Here is a 16,620-nt window from a genome sequence, read left to right as displayed (position 1 = left end):
CTTCTCTTATAGTGAATAAAGTGAAATTATAATTTTTTATATCAACATTTGATCTCATTTGCTATTTAATCTCACTTCCTGGTATATTCGAACTTAAATTCCTTCCCACGTTCACAGATAAGAGGCACACTTTGCACCTCTGTACCTAGTGGGTTGCAACAATTACCAGCTTCTGTCACAACTCCTTTGTTTTTTAACAAAGATACTACACTTCACTAACTCAGCATTTCAGTGTAAACTACCAAGTTTGGTCTTCAGTTTTTAATTGGCATTATGCTTAATAGTCATTGTAGAACATCTTGTTTTGATGGTCATGAAAATGCCAATAAAATATAGGTATAAATGGAAGTTAATTTAAATGCAGAAGAAATGTCAGTCATTTAAGCTGAAAATAAACTTAGAATATTTCTTTACACATTGAAAATGTAATGCTGGTCAAGTATGCCAAATCTAAGAAACAACAGAGCAATCCAGGATACATCAAGTACTGTTCTGATGGTAAAAAAATATACAAGTTTATTGGGTTTCTGTGGTCAGGTCTTTGGTAGCGGGGGGGATACAGGGGTGACTTCTGTTAGAAGTTGCCAGAAGCTTCCTCCATGTCCAGCAGAGCCAATGCCAGTTGGCTCCAGAACAGACCTACTGCTGACCAAAGCCGAACCAATCAGAGATGCCAAGTTGGAAAGCATCCACAAGTATCATTGAATCCAACTCTTAACCCTGCACAGGACCATCCCCAAGAGTACCACCATGTGCCTGAGAGTATTGTCCAAATGATTCTTGAACTCTGGCAGGCTTGGTGCTGTGACTACTTCCCTGGGGAGCCTGTTCCAGTGCCCAACCACCCTCTGGTTGAAGAACCTTTTTCTAATATCCAACCTAAACCTCCCCAACACAACTTCAGGCCATTCCCTCGGGTTCTGTCACTGGTCACCACAGACATCAGTGTCTGCCCCTCCTCTTCCTCTCACAAGGGAATTGCAGACTGCAATGATGTCTCCCCTCAGTCTCCTCTTCTCCAGGCTGAACAGATGAAGTGACCTCAACCTCTCCTCATACGGTTTCCCCTCAAGGCCCTTCACCATCTTTGTTGCCCTCCTTTGAACACTCTCCAAGACCTTAATATCTTCCTTTCAGGCATTGGAACGGCCTACCCAGAGAGGTGGTGGATTCACCATCCCTGGAGGTTTTTAAGCAGAGATTGGATGTGGCCCTTAGTGCCATGATATAGTAATTGGAGTTGGATCAGGGGTTGGACTTGATGATCTTGGAGGTCTTTTCCAACCCAGTCTATTCTATGATTCTATGATTTTATGATTCTTATATTGAGATGGTAGTAACACCTCTGGGATGACATCTTTAATAAGGGGAAAAAAGTTATTGTGCAGATGTAATTCTGTCCAAGGAAGAGAGGAGTGAGGATATGTGAGAGGAAGAACTCTGCAGACACAAAGGTCAGTGAAGGTGGTCCAGATGCCGGAGCTGAGATTCCCCTGCAGCCCATGTGCCTCAGTTTAATGAGACTGAAGTGTTTTGCTAAGGAGAATGAGTTATGAGGAAGACCAAATTCCTCCCTCTAAGCAATTGTAAAATCCAAAATTAAGAGGCTCCAATTAAGGAAGTATGGAGAAAGAAAAATTAACAGTCCTTTATCAAAGGATATATGTGCATTGGCAGAACAACAAAAGAACACAAAAACAACCAGACAATAATCCTGTACCCCAAAATCCCCTTCAAAAAGGAAACAGTTTAGTACTTTCTGCTTTTCGGCACAATTCTAACCATGATTTGCAGGGGGTGCTGTTGGATCTCTGGAGGACCAGAGCCTGCAGTTGCCTTGTGGTAGTCAGCAGGGGGCACTGTTGGGCTCTGGCGGTTGCCACGTGGGGCTCCAGTGCAGGGGAGAAGCCGAAAATGGAGGTCTTCCTCCCCCACAGAGAAGGGGAAGGGGAAAAGGCAAAAAAGGGGGCTCTTCCCACAAAACTCATGCTGTCTGGGGCTGGCTGTGGCTGGGATTTCCCCCCTTTCATTGATGGACACACGCTGCCGCCAAAACGGGAGCTGAGGAGAGAGAGGGCAACCTCCTTCCCAAAAAGTTCATCTGCAGGTGAGTCAAGCCTCTCCAATGAAGTCTGAGCAGGTCCAAGTTGGGGGCAGAACAGGGCACAGGAAAATGAAGGCAAACGCGAGCCAGAAAAAAGACAGATGACTAGACCAAAAATAAAGCAACCTCGGAGCCTTTCCACCCACACCCCTCCCTGCGTCAGGACAGAAGTGAAGTGATTGCCATTTCCGGAGGAGAGAGAAAAAACAACTCACTGCCCCCCCCCCCCCCCCCCCCCCCCCTTCAGTCTTCTGACAGCCATCAGTCTGGAATGCAGACCTGCTAGTTAGTTCTTTTCTGTGTGTCAATCACATCATCCAAAAGAATCACCCTCCCCCTCCCTCATTCAACATCCCATTTTCATAAGGATGCAGGGGAAAGAAAAAAGTTCCACTTGTTTTTTTTTAGAACAAGTAAACCTATGACATCATGGTAAAGACCATGGTGAAGCAGCTGTCCCCCTGCAGTCCATGGAGGTCAATGTGAGTGCAGAGATTCACCTACAGCCCGTGGAAGAGACCCATGCTGGAGCAGGTGGATGTCTGAAAGAAGGCTGTGAACCCGTGGGAAGTCCATGTTGGAGCAGGATCCCGGCAGGGACCTACAGACCCATGGAGACTGGAGCCCATGCTAGAGTAGGTTTCCTGGTAGGATTTATGACCCTGTGGGGGACCCACGCTGGAGCAGGCTGTACCCCATGAAAAAGTGACCCATGTTGGAACAGTTCATGAAGAACTGTAGCCCATGGGAAGGACTCACATTTAAGAAGTTCATGGATGACTGTCTCCCATGAGAGGGACCCCATGTCGGACCAGAGGAAGGAGTCCTCTCCCTGAGGAGAAAGGAGCAGCAGAAACAATATGTGTTGCAGGGGAGTAGGGGACTCTTCTCCCTGAGCAGCAACAGGAACAAGGTGTGATGAACTGACCGTAACCCCCATTCTCCGTCTCCCTGCATCGCTGGGGGGGAGGAGGAAGAGCCTGGGAAGGAGGGATGGGTGGGGGGAGGTATTTTTAAGATTTAATTTACTTCTTATTATCCTGCTTTGGTTTTGTTAGCAATAAATTCAGTTAATATCCTCAAGTTCAGTCTGTTCTGCCCTTGACAGTAATTGATTTGTGATCTCTCCCTGCCTTTATATCAACTCATGAACCTTTTGCTATATTTTTTCTCCCCTGTCCAGTTGTGAAGGGGAGTGATAGGGCAGCTTTGGTGGGTACCTGGCATCCATCCAGGCTCAACTCATCAAACAGTACAATTAAGAAGTTATCAGATATATTGCCTAGAAGTACTGTGATGATATGAACAGTTCATGAAATGTGGAGAAAAGTATTCCCCAAATGAGCACTCTAAAACTGAAGCAAGTAGTACATTTTATTATACTTTGTATATTTATTATATTTCTAGATTGTTTTAGGACTGAACCCTGTCAGATTAGTTGAACAATGTAGAAACTTGACAGAAACACATATATAGTCCAGACAGGTGTCAAGAGAATTTGTATTTTAAATTCAGAAAAAACATTCTTTATTGCTGTGATGGTTTTGGCTGGAGTAGAGTTAATTTTCTTCACAGTGGCTAGTATAGGGCTGTATTTTGAATTTGTGCTGAACACAGGGTTGATAATACAGAGATGTTTCCATTATTGTTGAGCAGGGCTTACATGGAGCCAAGATCTTTTCTGCTCTTTGTACTGCCACACTGGCAAGGAAACTGGGGATGAAAGGAGGTTGGGAGGAGACACAGCCAGGACAGCTCACCCCAACTGACCAAAGGGATATTCGATACCATATGACATCATGATCAGTATATAAAGTGGGGGGGAAGCAAGAGGAAGGGGGTGACATTTGGAGTGATGGCATTTGTTTTCCCAAGTAACCATTACGCATGATAGAGTTCTGCTCTCCAAGAGATGGCTGAATACCTGCCTGCCCATGGGAAGCAGTGAATTAATTTGTTGTTTTGTTTTGCTTGTGTGTGCAGCTTTTGCTTTCCTTATTAAAACTTTTATCTCAATCCATGAATTTTCTAGCTTTTACCATTCTGATTCTCTCACTAGTCCTGCTGGTGGAGGAGTGAGCGAGTGGCTGTGTGGGGCTTGGTGGATGTCTAGTGGCTTAGTGGCCACGAAAATTGCAATCTAATGCAATAATACATCCCATTGTACATACGAACAAGACGAAGTGGGACCACTCAATTCAGTCATAGAATCATAGAATCATTCAATCCCCATGCCCATTTATAAAGAATTTAAATAGGACTGACACTAATATTGAGCCCTGGGGAACACCACTTGTGACCAGTTGCCAACTGGATTTAATTCTGTTCACCACCACTCTTTGGACTCAGTCATCTAGCCAGTTTTTTACCCAGCGAACAGTGCATCTGTCCAAGCCCTGAGCAGCCAGTTTCTCTGAGAGAATGATGTGATGCTGTGAGACACACTATCAAAGACTTTACTAAGGTCCAGGTAGACAACATCCACAGTGCAGGACCTGGCACTCGGCCTTGCTGAACTTCATCGCGTTGGAATCAGCCCAACTCTTCAGCCTATCCAGATTCCTCTGCAGAGCCCTCCTGCCTTCCAGCAGGTCAACACTCCCTCCCAACTTGGTGTCGTCTGCAAATTTGCTAATGATGGACTCAATCCCCTCATCTAAATCATCAATAAAGATGTTACACAGGACTGGGCCCAGCACTGATCCCTGGGGAACACCACTATTGACCAGCCGCCAGCTGGATGCAGCCCCGTTCACCAGCACTCTCTGGGCCCGGCCCTCGAACCAGTTCCTGACCAAGCACAGAGTGCCCCTGTCCAAGCCATGGGCTGCCAGCTTTTCCAGGAGTATATTATGGGAGACAGTGTCAAAGGCTTTGCTGAAGTCCAGATAGACCACATCCACAGCCTTCCCCTCATCCACCAGGCGGGTCACCTGATCATAAAAGGAGATCAGGTTGGTCATTCCTAAGGTCCAACCCTGTTTTATGTCACAGGGGGACGTTTTTCCTCCTCAGATTGGCTCTCCTGTGCCCCCCTCTCATGCCAGGGGCAGAGTTTCAGGCAAAATGGTGAAATGGTGACCTCCATCTGCCTGCATGGCTAGTCATGTGGCATGGGGTTGGGTCAGCTATGTTTCCAGTTAGTATGCAATTCCCTATTCCCGCACGTCCATTCTCTGGCATACATTTCAAGACTGAACTGTATGCCTAACAACTTTCTTGGAACGCCTAAAGGTTAATAATAAGAAAACAAAAATAACCCTTAGTACCCCTTTGTCTATTTTATTTGCTTGTAATAAAACCGGTCTTTTATTTCTCACACATCCAAGGATGGAGATTATCCTTAGCCCTCTGTTGCTGATAAATTTGTAAAAACATTTTTTGTTGTCTTTGATAGCAGTAGCCAGATTAAGTTCTAGTGAGGCTTTCCCAGCACTGCTTTCCAATATCTCATTCCCCAGTCTATATGTATATCCAGGGTTGCCTCATCCCAGGTGCAGAATCCAGCAGTTTCCCTTGCTGAACTTCATATGGTTGGTGATTGCCCAGTCCTTTAATTTGTCAAAGTCTCTCTGCAGGGCCTCCCTGCCTTTGAGGGAGTCAGTAGCTCTTCTGAGTTTTGTATCATCTGCAAACTTGCTTAGTATCTGTTCCAGTCCTGCATCCAAGTCATTTATGAAGATGTTGAAGAGCACAGGGCCTAAGATGGAGCCCTGCTCAACCCCTCTAGTGACATGGCCAGTCTGATGTTTCCCCATTCACTATAACCCTTTGTGCTTGACCCATAAACCAATTGCTCACCCGCTGCATGATGTGTTTATCCAGCTGTGTGCTGGATATTTTGTCCAGAAGGATCCTGTGAGAGAGAGTATTGAAAGCTTTACTGAAATCCAAAATGATTACATCAATTGCCTCTCCTTGATCAACTAGGTGGGTTACCGTGTCACAAAAGGAAATCAGGTTTGATAAGCAGGACTTTCCCCTCATGAAGCCATGCTGCTTGTGACCAATGACAGTGTTGTCTTTCAGGTGTTTTTCATAGAATCATAGAATAAACTGGTTTGGAAGAGACCTCCGAGATTATCAAGTCCAACCCTTGATCCAACCCCACTGTGATGACTAGATCATGGCACTCAGTGCCACATCCAGCCTCAGCTTAAAAACCTCAGGGACGGTGAATCCACCACCGCTCTGGGCAGGCCATTCCAATGCCTGATCACTCTCTCTGTAAAGAACTTCTTTCTAATATCCAACCTAAACCTCCCCTGACAGAGCTTAAGCCCGTGCCTTCTTGTCCTGAATAATATACTTCCCTGAATAATCTTCTCCATAACTTTACCAGGCACTGAAGTGAGAACAACAGGACTGTAGTTTCCAGAGTCCTGCTTCTTTCCTTTCTTGAAAATTGAGATAACATTCACCAGCTTCCAATCAGATGGGACTTCTCTGGATTCCCAAGACCACTTAAAAATCCTTGAGAGAGGTTTTGTGATGACATCAGCTAGCTCTGTGAGTTTAGGAATGGTCCTCCCCAATTCAGTGCCCCCACTGAGACTTTCCAAACCAAACACCACTTTCTTGCTTCCCCCCTCTTTTCCCCTACATACATGCCAACCCCTACATATCCACCTCTTTTATTATAGCAACAAGCCACAGAATAATACAATTTGTAAACCTTTCTTAACATTAACAATCCCCATCTTAATACAGTAACTTCACCAACCATTTAACCTTCATTAATACAGGGTTTGTAACAGGTGGGCTTGCGTAAAATTTCTATTTGAGGGTTTATATATAACTGGGTATGGAACTTCAACTTTATTTCTCTGAGAGTTTGCACGTAACTGGGCAAAGAACATCAGCTTTATTTCAAGGGCGAAAGGTGTTAGGGGATAAGTATCGTGTTCAACTGTCCTCCTGGGACACTGGTGTAGGTGAGGTAGTATTATTATGTGATTGTATTTTATTTAAGGCATCTTTGATATAAAGTGCTCTTGAGTTCACACACATACATATTTCCACACAGTTTTGCAGACATATGCAGGTGGCAGCCACAGTTATTCTTCACTCATGCATGCTTAAGATCTTTACTATGTCTCTGCATTTCAACCACATACTTAAATTAGCAGTAGTTCTTGACTGTGTGTTTCTTTGACTCCAGTTTCTTCATTTGTCACTTTTGATGATTGTTCCTGCTCTGAAGGAGAGTTAATATAGGGCCTGACACATCTAGAGGGAATTCATCCTTATTTAGCACCCGTGGATGCACATGCATATCCTCTCCCCCAGGTCACGAGGTCCACTGGTCCTGACCACTGTCCTGATATTAAATCTTTTATCATGACCGGTGGTTTGGGAGAGGAAAGCACCTGAGATTCATGTTGACGCTCGTATCCACTATGGCCTGTGTCATCACAGTTTAAAAAGTTTAAGACATATGATGCTTTCCACAGGCGTTCCTGCAGACTATAGATGGATTCCCCCTTTTTTTGTTGTTGTAGTCAGGACGACTGAAAGAATAAACACCAGGCACAGTATGATGATGATGATCAGAGAGTCTGCTTTATTGCTCAGTTCAGCCTTATTTATACACCTTCTGCAAGTAGAACTTTATATACCCTTCTATTAATAGCCCTCTATCTATGATCTATTATTATCCTTTACACACAATTGGACATTCACATCTTATTTACATTCTCCTCTCACTGGTCAGTTTTGTCACCTTCTCAAACTTTCTCACTGCTCCTGTGAATTCTTCAGGGAAATGGCTTTAAAGCATCTAAGTCTATATCCTCCACCTCTATATCTTTCACCGGGGATCTGCAGACCTGCCACCTACCCCAACATTTTGTTTTTATAGCATTTCTTTTAATGTACGGTATGTTCTTTCTACGATAGCTTGTCCTGTGGGTGAGTGTGGTATGCCTGTAGGGTGAGATACCCCCCCAATCTGTGAGAAATGTTTTAACTTTTTAAGAACAATATGCAGGACCATTATCTGTCTTTACAGTTTTTGAGATTCCCAAAGTTGCAAAGCAGCTAAGCTAGTGTATGATGACATCTCTTGCTTTTTCCCCAGTGTATGCGGTGGCATTAATGTGCTTAGAGTGTGTGTCTACAGTAACATGTACATACTTTAGCCAACTGAATTCAGCTATACGAGTAACGTCAGTTTGCCATATTAGCTTTTATGCCCTGGGGATTCGCCTCTTCCTTAGATGGCATTGGGGAAAATTGTTGGCAGTCAGGACATGACATGATATCTCTGGCTTGATTCATCGTAAGTTGGAATTGCCTCTTTAAAGAGCGTGCATTCTGATGAAAGAATAGGTGAGAGAGTTTGGCCTGCTCAAGAGTTTTGGGAACAGAAGCAATCATAGCGGCAGCATGTGCTCTTTGATTGCCCTCCACTGATTCAAAGAAATCCTTAAACAATATGTAAAGCACACTTTTATTATGGTTGGGGAGATGCAGGGGTTTTTTCCCCCCGTGCATTCCACTGAGAAAAGAAACACAACAGCTCTTTATACATTTGAAGGAGTGAGTGCCGTGGGCATTCAAGCGAGCGGGAAAGAACAACACATCTATGAGATGCAGATTCAAATCCATTTTATTATCAGAAGGCCACACAATATATATTCTTTTGAGTCTTGGACATGCAGTCACGAGCACAGCATGCCTCCATGATTGGTTGGTCTGCATTGTCCATGCGCCTCAAGCAGTCCATCCATTGGTGATCCTTAAAGCACACATTCCTGGGAAAAGTTTCTGTTATCACCATTTCTCACACATTGCTTTCTGCTGACCTCTGCATTCCTGCAGCTGCAGACTTGTTCTTGTTTGTCTAACGGTCAGCTCCTGGCCTCTTTAGAACTCAGCACAATCCTTTAAAACTGCCAAGACCCCAGCAAGTGAGTTTCAAAATTATCTATCATATACACTCTTTACAAAGTCTGCCTTATCTAAATAAACATTTGGTTGCCTAAGTCCTATTCTTATTACTATAGAGTAGTTACATAAGGTTTTATAATTTCAAACAGCTTAGGTTTCCCCCCACCCCTCTTTTGTCTCCCTTGCCATGCTACATGCTAAAAGTCTTTCCCGCTTTCCCTGATAGTCCCTTTTGTTTAGGTAAGCTAGCTTTATCTTCATTGCCCACAATTTGAGCAGTAAACCTTCTTTCAAGCAGTTACAATTTTGCAAAGTCACACAACATAGCTAAATTTTACTAACATAGATAAATTTTTATTGTTTTTTATCTTGTCTTTATTTCACTGCTATGGGTCCTGGAATCTCTGTGTGGTGATGCCTTAGAGTTTTTGATTTTTTAATATTTTGTAGATTTTAGAAGTAGTTGTGTAGTGAATGTAGATTTTAACGTAGCTGTATTATATCCCTTTACGTGTAGCATAATGTTTACACATAGCCAACTCTGTTACCCCATTCCATATCAATCCCTCTAAATTCTGTTAGCGTGTTTAGTCTAGTCTTCTTTTCAAGGTAGAATTGTAGAAAAACACCCTTAGGCCTGGACCAGAAGATATCACACAGAAACAGTGACCTTCAAGCCCAGAACTTTGGAGGAACTCCAAGGACTGTGCGTGCTGCAAAGAAGACAAGGATGAAGAAGAAGGGGTCCCAAAGACCCCAAACCCAGTTCCTGAAGGGGAGTGTCAGGTGGCAGAACCAGGAGTGGACAGATTGAGATTGGATGGACATCATTATAAAATCATAAAACCTGTGTTCGAATGTATGCGCATGGTATGTGTTCCTCTAGGCCTATGGACTCATTAAAGGACCAGCTCTCTTTACCTTATCCCCTATACTAAATTAGTCTGGAGTTGTTTTCTCCACGGTGTCTTAAGGCAACAGTTTGGAGCCCCAAAAGGTGGAAAAGTGGGACCTGTGACTCCTCCGGATAGGGAAATATCATTCTGCAGGAAATTCTTCTTCTGCTAGCATATTTTGGAGAATTCCCACACCAATCTTGAGAAGCCCAGTTCCTCAGAACCACACACACAGAGGTGAGATAAAAGAACAGGTCCTTTGTGGTAATTTTGCTAGCAATTATAAAGTGGGGTTTTCCCCAGAAATTGGGAATACAGTGGGGCTGGGAAGTGAAGTGACACTTGGGCCCGTGTTGTTGCAAAAGTCGGTGTTTACCTAGTCTGTGGGCGAAAAGTGTTTCACCTGGACAGGCAGTTTGACTGGCCCAGGACACTTAAGGGGGTGTGGGTTGAGGATCCCCCACCCGGTAAAACTTTGGTAAAGGCAGAGCAGGGACGGTAGACAGTGGACCGTACCATTGTGTTTACTCAGGGGATTTTGTGTTGGCTTGGTACAGCCAGAAGGAAAGGGGGGGATGCCTTTCCATTTTAAAATAGTCTGCCCTGTCCTGAAGTCACTTTTGGCGTGCAGAAAGTAGAGCCTGTTTGGCAATCTTGACTGCCATGGGTTTGAATCCCCTGCTGGAAGTTTTAGCTGTACTTTTTTCCAGGTTTTTCTAAATCACCTGGAATGGAGGATGGAGATGGTGGCCCGGAGAGGGCTCTGGAAGCGGGGAAGACTGTGGGCCAGTCAGAAGGCCAGTCTTTGATTATGGACACGTCTGCACCAGTGTCTACTGGGCCCTTGAATCTGTTCCTATCAATATGACAAATCAACATAGGCTGAGAGGTAGTCTTGGCCCAAAAGATTTATGGCTCACCTGTGCTTCCAAATGCCCCAGTGCCCCTCTTTCCCTTGCCTGGGGGTGAAGCACTATAGAAAGTTATTAATTGCCGCTGCCCTTCAGGGATATGACAGGGTGTTACAGGCATCCAAGCCATAATTTGAATCTCTCCATGAGAATTGGAATCAACCACTCCGGGGAGGATGAACAAACCCATCTTTGTGGTAGAGGAACGGTTGATTAAGAGACCATGGACCCCTGCCCCCAGGGGCCCCCACACCCCAGTGGGTATTAAAACCATGGCAGTAGATGTTATAGTTACTGGCTGTCTGGAGGCCAAGTCCAGGCCAGCACTGCCTGTGGTGGCTATAAGTCGTGAACTGATTGTTTTGAGCCAAACTTATTTGATTGGCAGGGGCACGCGGCTTCATGCCCCTCCTCCAGTTTCCCTGTGGTGCAGGCTGTCTCCTAATGTCGACCTGAGACTGACATTCACTAGCCCAATGATTCCCTCTTCCACATTTATGGCAAGTTGCCAGAGGGAATTTTTTGGAACAGTTCTTTATAAGGTGGTCAGATGCTCCACATTGGAAGCAGCCTCTTTTTCCCTTTGCCCCTTCAATTGGGCAGCTAAAGCCGTGGCTAGAGATGCTGTCCGATGATCAATAGATCACACATTTTGACAAGCCTACACCATTTCAGCAACTGTGCAACTCTCTCATTTGGGAATAGACTGTAAAGCCTGTTGGCAGTCACTATTTGCTTTTTCATAAGCAAGCTGTCTAAAAAGCAACTCTCTTGCATCCTCATTTTCAATTTGTCTGATTAGAGAAGCCTGCAGCCGATCAAGAAACTGTGTAAAGGGTTCCGTAGATCCCTGCAGGACCTTAGCAAAGGACAGTTTGCTATCTTTGTCAGTGCTCAGAAGTCTCCTTACCGCTCTCAATACCAACTTTGCAATAACTTCATAAACTTTGCAGGGATAATCTCCTTGGGATCCGGGTGCTGCATGCACCCCCTCCCACGCTAGATGAGCACAAGTCATTCCTGCCTGTAAACTGCTCTGGTCATTTGCGTAAGCCGTGCAGCTTTCCCAAAAGTCCGTAAGCCAGACACTGTACTGGGTAGTTGTTAATATCATCTTTAACAGTGTCTTCCAATCATGGGGTGTAAATACATACGTGTTACTTAATGTTTCGAGATAGGAAAACACATGAGGCGAAGAGACACCACTCTAACAATCTGCCTCAGTTCCTTAGTTACTTCATACGACAAGCTTTGGAACTGAGGGGTTTGTCGTGGTTGATCAATGACAGTACATGCATTTATCACTTCCCAATCGCCAGCACACAATGCCTCCTCCTGGCACCTTTCCCACATTCTTAAGGAAGCACCAGCGCTTAATCATTTATCCTCACTCAGAGGGGCTGTGACTGACCCCTCCCCCCTGTCCTCCGTTAGCTCGCCTCCTCCTGGATCAACACACTCCCTGTATGCCTCCCCTGGAAGGGGCATATGAGAAAATGGCAGTGCAACCGGAAGAGAAGCCCTCTCTCCTGCCATGAGATAGGGACAACATGGCTGCGCAACTGGAAGAGACATTACCTCCAGTGCTCTGCGTGGACAAAATGGCTGTGGGAGCGAAAGAGGAGCCTCCACTTCCAGTGCCTGGCGTGGGCAAGATGGCTGCGCCCATGCCACTGCGCGGTCGCCACATGGCTGTAGTTCTGCAGCAGCTACACTGCAGGGGCCAGCTTGTATTCCTTCCCCAGTCTCACAGCAAGGACCCAATAGCTGTCCCTCCGTAACAGCCATGCAACCCGAATCATGCAACTGTTCCCCAGGGCCCATGCGCTGGTGAAAATTCAGCGCTGAATTACTTGGTATGTTGTTTCCCTTTTGCTGTTGGCCATGGGAAGGTAGCAGCAGTTCAAATAATGCCCCTTCTCCTTCCCCTACTCTCTCCCCCAACACCCCCATTTCTGCACCTGATTTCTAAGGGAATTCTGTGACTAGCAGGGGCTGTAGGGGGAACAGGGAAGTTGAAACCTGTCTCTGCAGTCAGGTTTGATTTTATTTGTGCAGTTTTTAAGGCATCCATGACTTCTGTCCAAGTGACTAAGTTCCTAAAAGCTTCCATGTCCCCCATCATTGCTTTCTCATGAATTGTCTTTCCAATTTTTTGCCAAGCAGTCATACTAAGGGTTCTGGCCAGCAGAAATCCCAGTACGTTTACATTCATCCATTTTAAAAGTGGGACTAGCTTGGATTCCTTGATTTCTTTTGTATGCCTTTTCAGTAATAGGCTTAAAACTTCAGATTCTGTTTTAGTTCTCAGGAGTTACTTTTCCCCATCCTGGTTGCTCACCTGCAGTTTGAATGATGAATTTTTCTTCTTTTTTCTTTCTTTATGATTCTAATTCTTCTCCGGGTAGGACTTTCTTCCTACTGGCTGCAGGTGATGTGCGAATGCAATGCTTTCCAGGAGCTCTTTCTTCCCTTTGAGTTCAGCCAGGGGTGCTGTCAGCAGGCACCCCAGCAGCTCTCTTAGCTCTGGTTCCTGGTGTCCCTCTGAGTGTACCTGTTTGGGAGCCATTTACATCACTGGTTCCATGGACCATGCAGTTTGGGTTCAAACTAGCAAAATACTTTATTAGAACAACAGGAGGGGTTTATATACTAAATTCAAATAGTGATATGTTACTACAGGACATATGACCTTCCTGATCAATCACATTTGAGCAATTCCAGTGAGCATGCTCACTTGAGTACCTGGGGGGCTACATCTCCCATGATTCTTTTTGTCAGTCTTCCTGTAGTATGCCAACCCCCACAATAGTTTACCTGCTGCACTATGTCTTCTAGTTCCTCCTGTTTGTTGTCCATGCTGTGTGCATTGCTGTATATGCACTTCAGTTGGGCTATTGATCCCACTGCATTTTCAGTGGAAGAAGCTCTAATTCTTGCATGACCATTCTCAGATGCTTCCACAGTTTCTAGCACATCAATAACCCTTTCATCCTTGCTTCCATACGGATCTCCATCCCCTACCTCCTGATCACCTGAAGGAGCTCACTAGCACACTGTCCATCAAACTGTGGCATGCTGCCCCCAGGCTTATCCCCAGTGATCCTGATTTTATCCCCTCCCACCTTCAAATCCAGTTGAAAGCTCTCAGCAAACCCTGCTAACTCCTGTGCCAAGATCCTTTTTCCCCTTTGAGACAGGCATACCCTGTCTGTTGCCAGCAGGCTCCATATCATGTAAATCGACCCCTGATCAAAGAACCCAAAATTCTGCTGGTAACACCAACCTTGGAGCCAGGTATTCATTTGTTTGATTTTCCTGTTTCTACCCCCTTGTATCAGGGATTGTTGATATTTTTTGGTCTGTGTTTGGCCCAGCCACCTGCAAAAGTTTTGTTCTTTGTCTGCCAAGTTCATTGATAAACTGGAGCTTTGTCCTTGGAGAGACAGTTTCTTGTATAAACTGTTTTAATTGGCGTTCTGTGATTGGCTGGTTGTCTGTAGAGGACATTTGAAGGAGAAACCGAAGAGGAGAGGATGAAGTAAGCCCCCAGACCCAAACAGATCAGACCCCTTGAGTGAAACAGCACATGTGAGAGGGGAATCCCAAAGTTCTCACACACACACTGAAGGGGTACACTTACAGAACAGGGGAGGGACCTAAGGCCTCTAGCTGGGTGGTGCTGCCACACTGACCCAGGTAGATGTCACTGGCTAATTGGATAAAAATGCAGGTGGCTCATGCTCACAGCTCTCAAGTTTCACATGAAGGGCAACGTTGCCTTTTGCGGGGACGCCGCTATCTTTGTGAGCCTGCTGACCCTCCGAGGATGCAGCCTCTGCCATGGGGAATTCTGGTTATTCCGGGGTCAGTAAGACAACCTCATAAAACACACCTGCATGACTGGGGGTTTCACTGAGGGTTTAGTTCACTCCTCTCCTTTCCTGTCTCTCAGGTTCCCATTTACTTGGCCACTGTTGTAATAAATATTGGGTTTATTGTTGAACTCCCAGCAGTGTCTTGGTTTTCAATCTCAGCATCCTTTTGAACTCACCTCGTTGCACCTCTTCATTCCCTGCAACTGGCAGGATAGAGGAGAACACTATCCGTGTTTCAGTCATCCCAAAGCCCTCAGGTCCCTCTTGATTGTTCCAAGGCTTCTTTTTTAGACTTCATCATTGCCCACCTGAAAAACCAGTAGTGGATAATAATCAGAGGGGTGTACCAGACAAGAGAATTTTCTAGTAATGTCCCTTACCCAGGCCCTAGAGAGGCAGTAGACTTGCCTATGGGTAGGTTTACTTGCCCTTGGCAATTCCTCCAGTCTGGTCCTCAAGTTCCAGAACCTCATACCTACTTTATAACAGCACCTGGGAAGGTGAGGTAGGCTGGGAGGGGCTTTGCCTACCACTTCGAGCAGACCTGTTTCCATTCCCCCCCATTTCTTAAGTCACCTCCTTCTGCCTGCTGGAGAGAGGGTAGGGGATCCTTCACTTCTTGTGTTGCAGCCAGCTGGTGCATTTGCCTCAAGGATGGTATAGAGTGGCTCCACCATTCAATCTCCTCTCAGAGTCCATGAGACTTATGAACTTTTCTGTATCCTCTCTTAACTCTGCCACCAGACTGAGCAGATCATCCCCCTGGTCACACCTCACACAGCTGTTGTCTTTACTGCCATCCAATACCAGCGCCAGGCTCTGGCTCTGGCACTCCCTGCAGCCTGAGACCTGGACGCTGCATATTTTTGTAGCAGCTCCATCTGTGTCACCACAACCTTTCTGGTGAATGCAGAGGACATAGCCATGTGGATACCTTCCAAGAGGGGAGTGACCACCAACTGAGTTCACCTCTTGAACTGCTGGATGAGTGAGTGCACTCTCCCTTTGTGACCTGCTGCATTGTGATGCCCAGAACCTGCTTTTGTATGGGTGAGGGGTGACCAGCAGTCGCTCCTGGCCCTGTCCATGCTGAGTCAGAGCTGACTCTGATCTGGAACTTCAGTATTTCCTGCTCAGGAAAATGAACTAGGGTGACTAACATGGTCACCCAATCAGTGTCCTGTTCTTCGTGTTTAGACAAGATTCTTCAAAGATGCTTTTTCTTCACCCACCTCTTTCAGACAGAAGCTCACACAGAGCCTCCAGTCAGACAGACTGTCGTGGTTTTGCCCACCAGTCCATCCCTGGGGCTGAGGATGGTTTTGTCCAGGTAATTTCTGGACAAAAAGGCCAATCAAAAGTCCAGTGACGCCTTTGCTAATTACATCTTCAAGAAAATGGAAGAGAAGGTTTTGTTTGCGCAGTTGAAATTAGGGGCAGCAACCATGTAGGAGAGAGGAGTAGCGGGCCCGAGCAGGGCCAGACTCCCTCCTCCCCCGGCTTGGGCCGGGGTGGGGGGAGCAGGTGCAGCACTGAAGTCCTCCCTTCTCTCTTGTAAGAGAGTGAAGAAAAAAAGTTTAAAAGACGAACTGCTTGGACAGAAACCGCTGTGGAAGAATTCCAACCGAAAGATAACGGAGCTTCCAAGGCCAAAGCTGCAGCAAGAAAAGTAAAGTGCGAAAGGGGGGGCTTGTTTCCCTCCCCCCTTTTCGCTCTCTCTCCTCAGCAGGGAAAAGACTGAAAAGTAATCCCTGCTACTTGTAAAAGTTTGTTGGAGTAAGGAGACCCCCCACGCGGCTGATAGAGGAGTCTGTGGATGTACCAAAGAGAACCGAGACTTCATGAGAAGGACTGAAGTGAGGCAGAGTCCTGGTGGAGATTTGTGACCCTGAGGGAAACCTGTGCTGGAGCAGTGACGACTCAGGTGGGATACTGGGATC

General features: G+C 45.7%; 1 long non-coding RNA gene across 1 annotated transcript in view; it reads left to right on the top strand.

Annotated features, from left to right (window-relative positions):
- The first annotated feature begins 7,663 nt into the window (after positions 1–7,663).
- Positions 7,664–16,620, top strand: part of LOC114069246 — a 22,143-nt gene continuing 13,186 nt past the window's right edge. The window contains exon 1 of the long non-coding RNA XR_003573746.1: positions 7,664–7,677. This is a non-coding gene — a long non-coding RNA (uncharacterized LOC114069246). The remainder of the gene's footprint in view (positions 7,678–16,620) is intronic.

The sequence above is a fragment of the Empidonax traillii genome, unplaced genomic scaffold (genome assembly GCF_003031625.1).
Source record: "Empidonax traillii isolate 1590-97213 ecotype Southwest subspecies unplaced genomic scaffold, ASM303162v1 scaffold1218:size158664, whole genome shotgun sequence".
Taxonomy (NCBI): domain Eukaryota; kingdom Metazoa; phylum Chordata; class Aves; order Passeriformes; family Tyrannidae; genus Empidonax; species Empidonax traillii.
The sequence above is the reverse complement of the archived record's forward strand: the minus strand, read 5'-3'. Positions and strand labels throughout refer to the sequence as shown.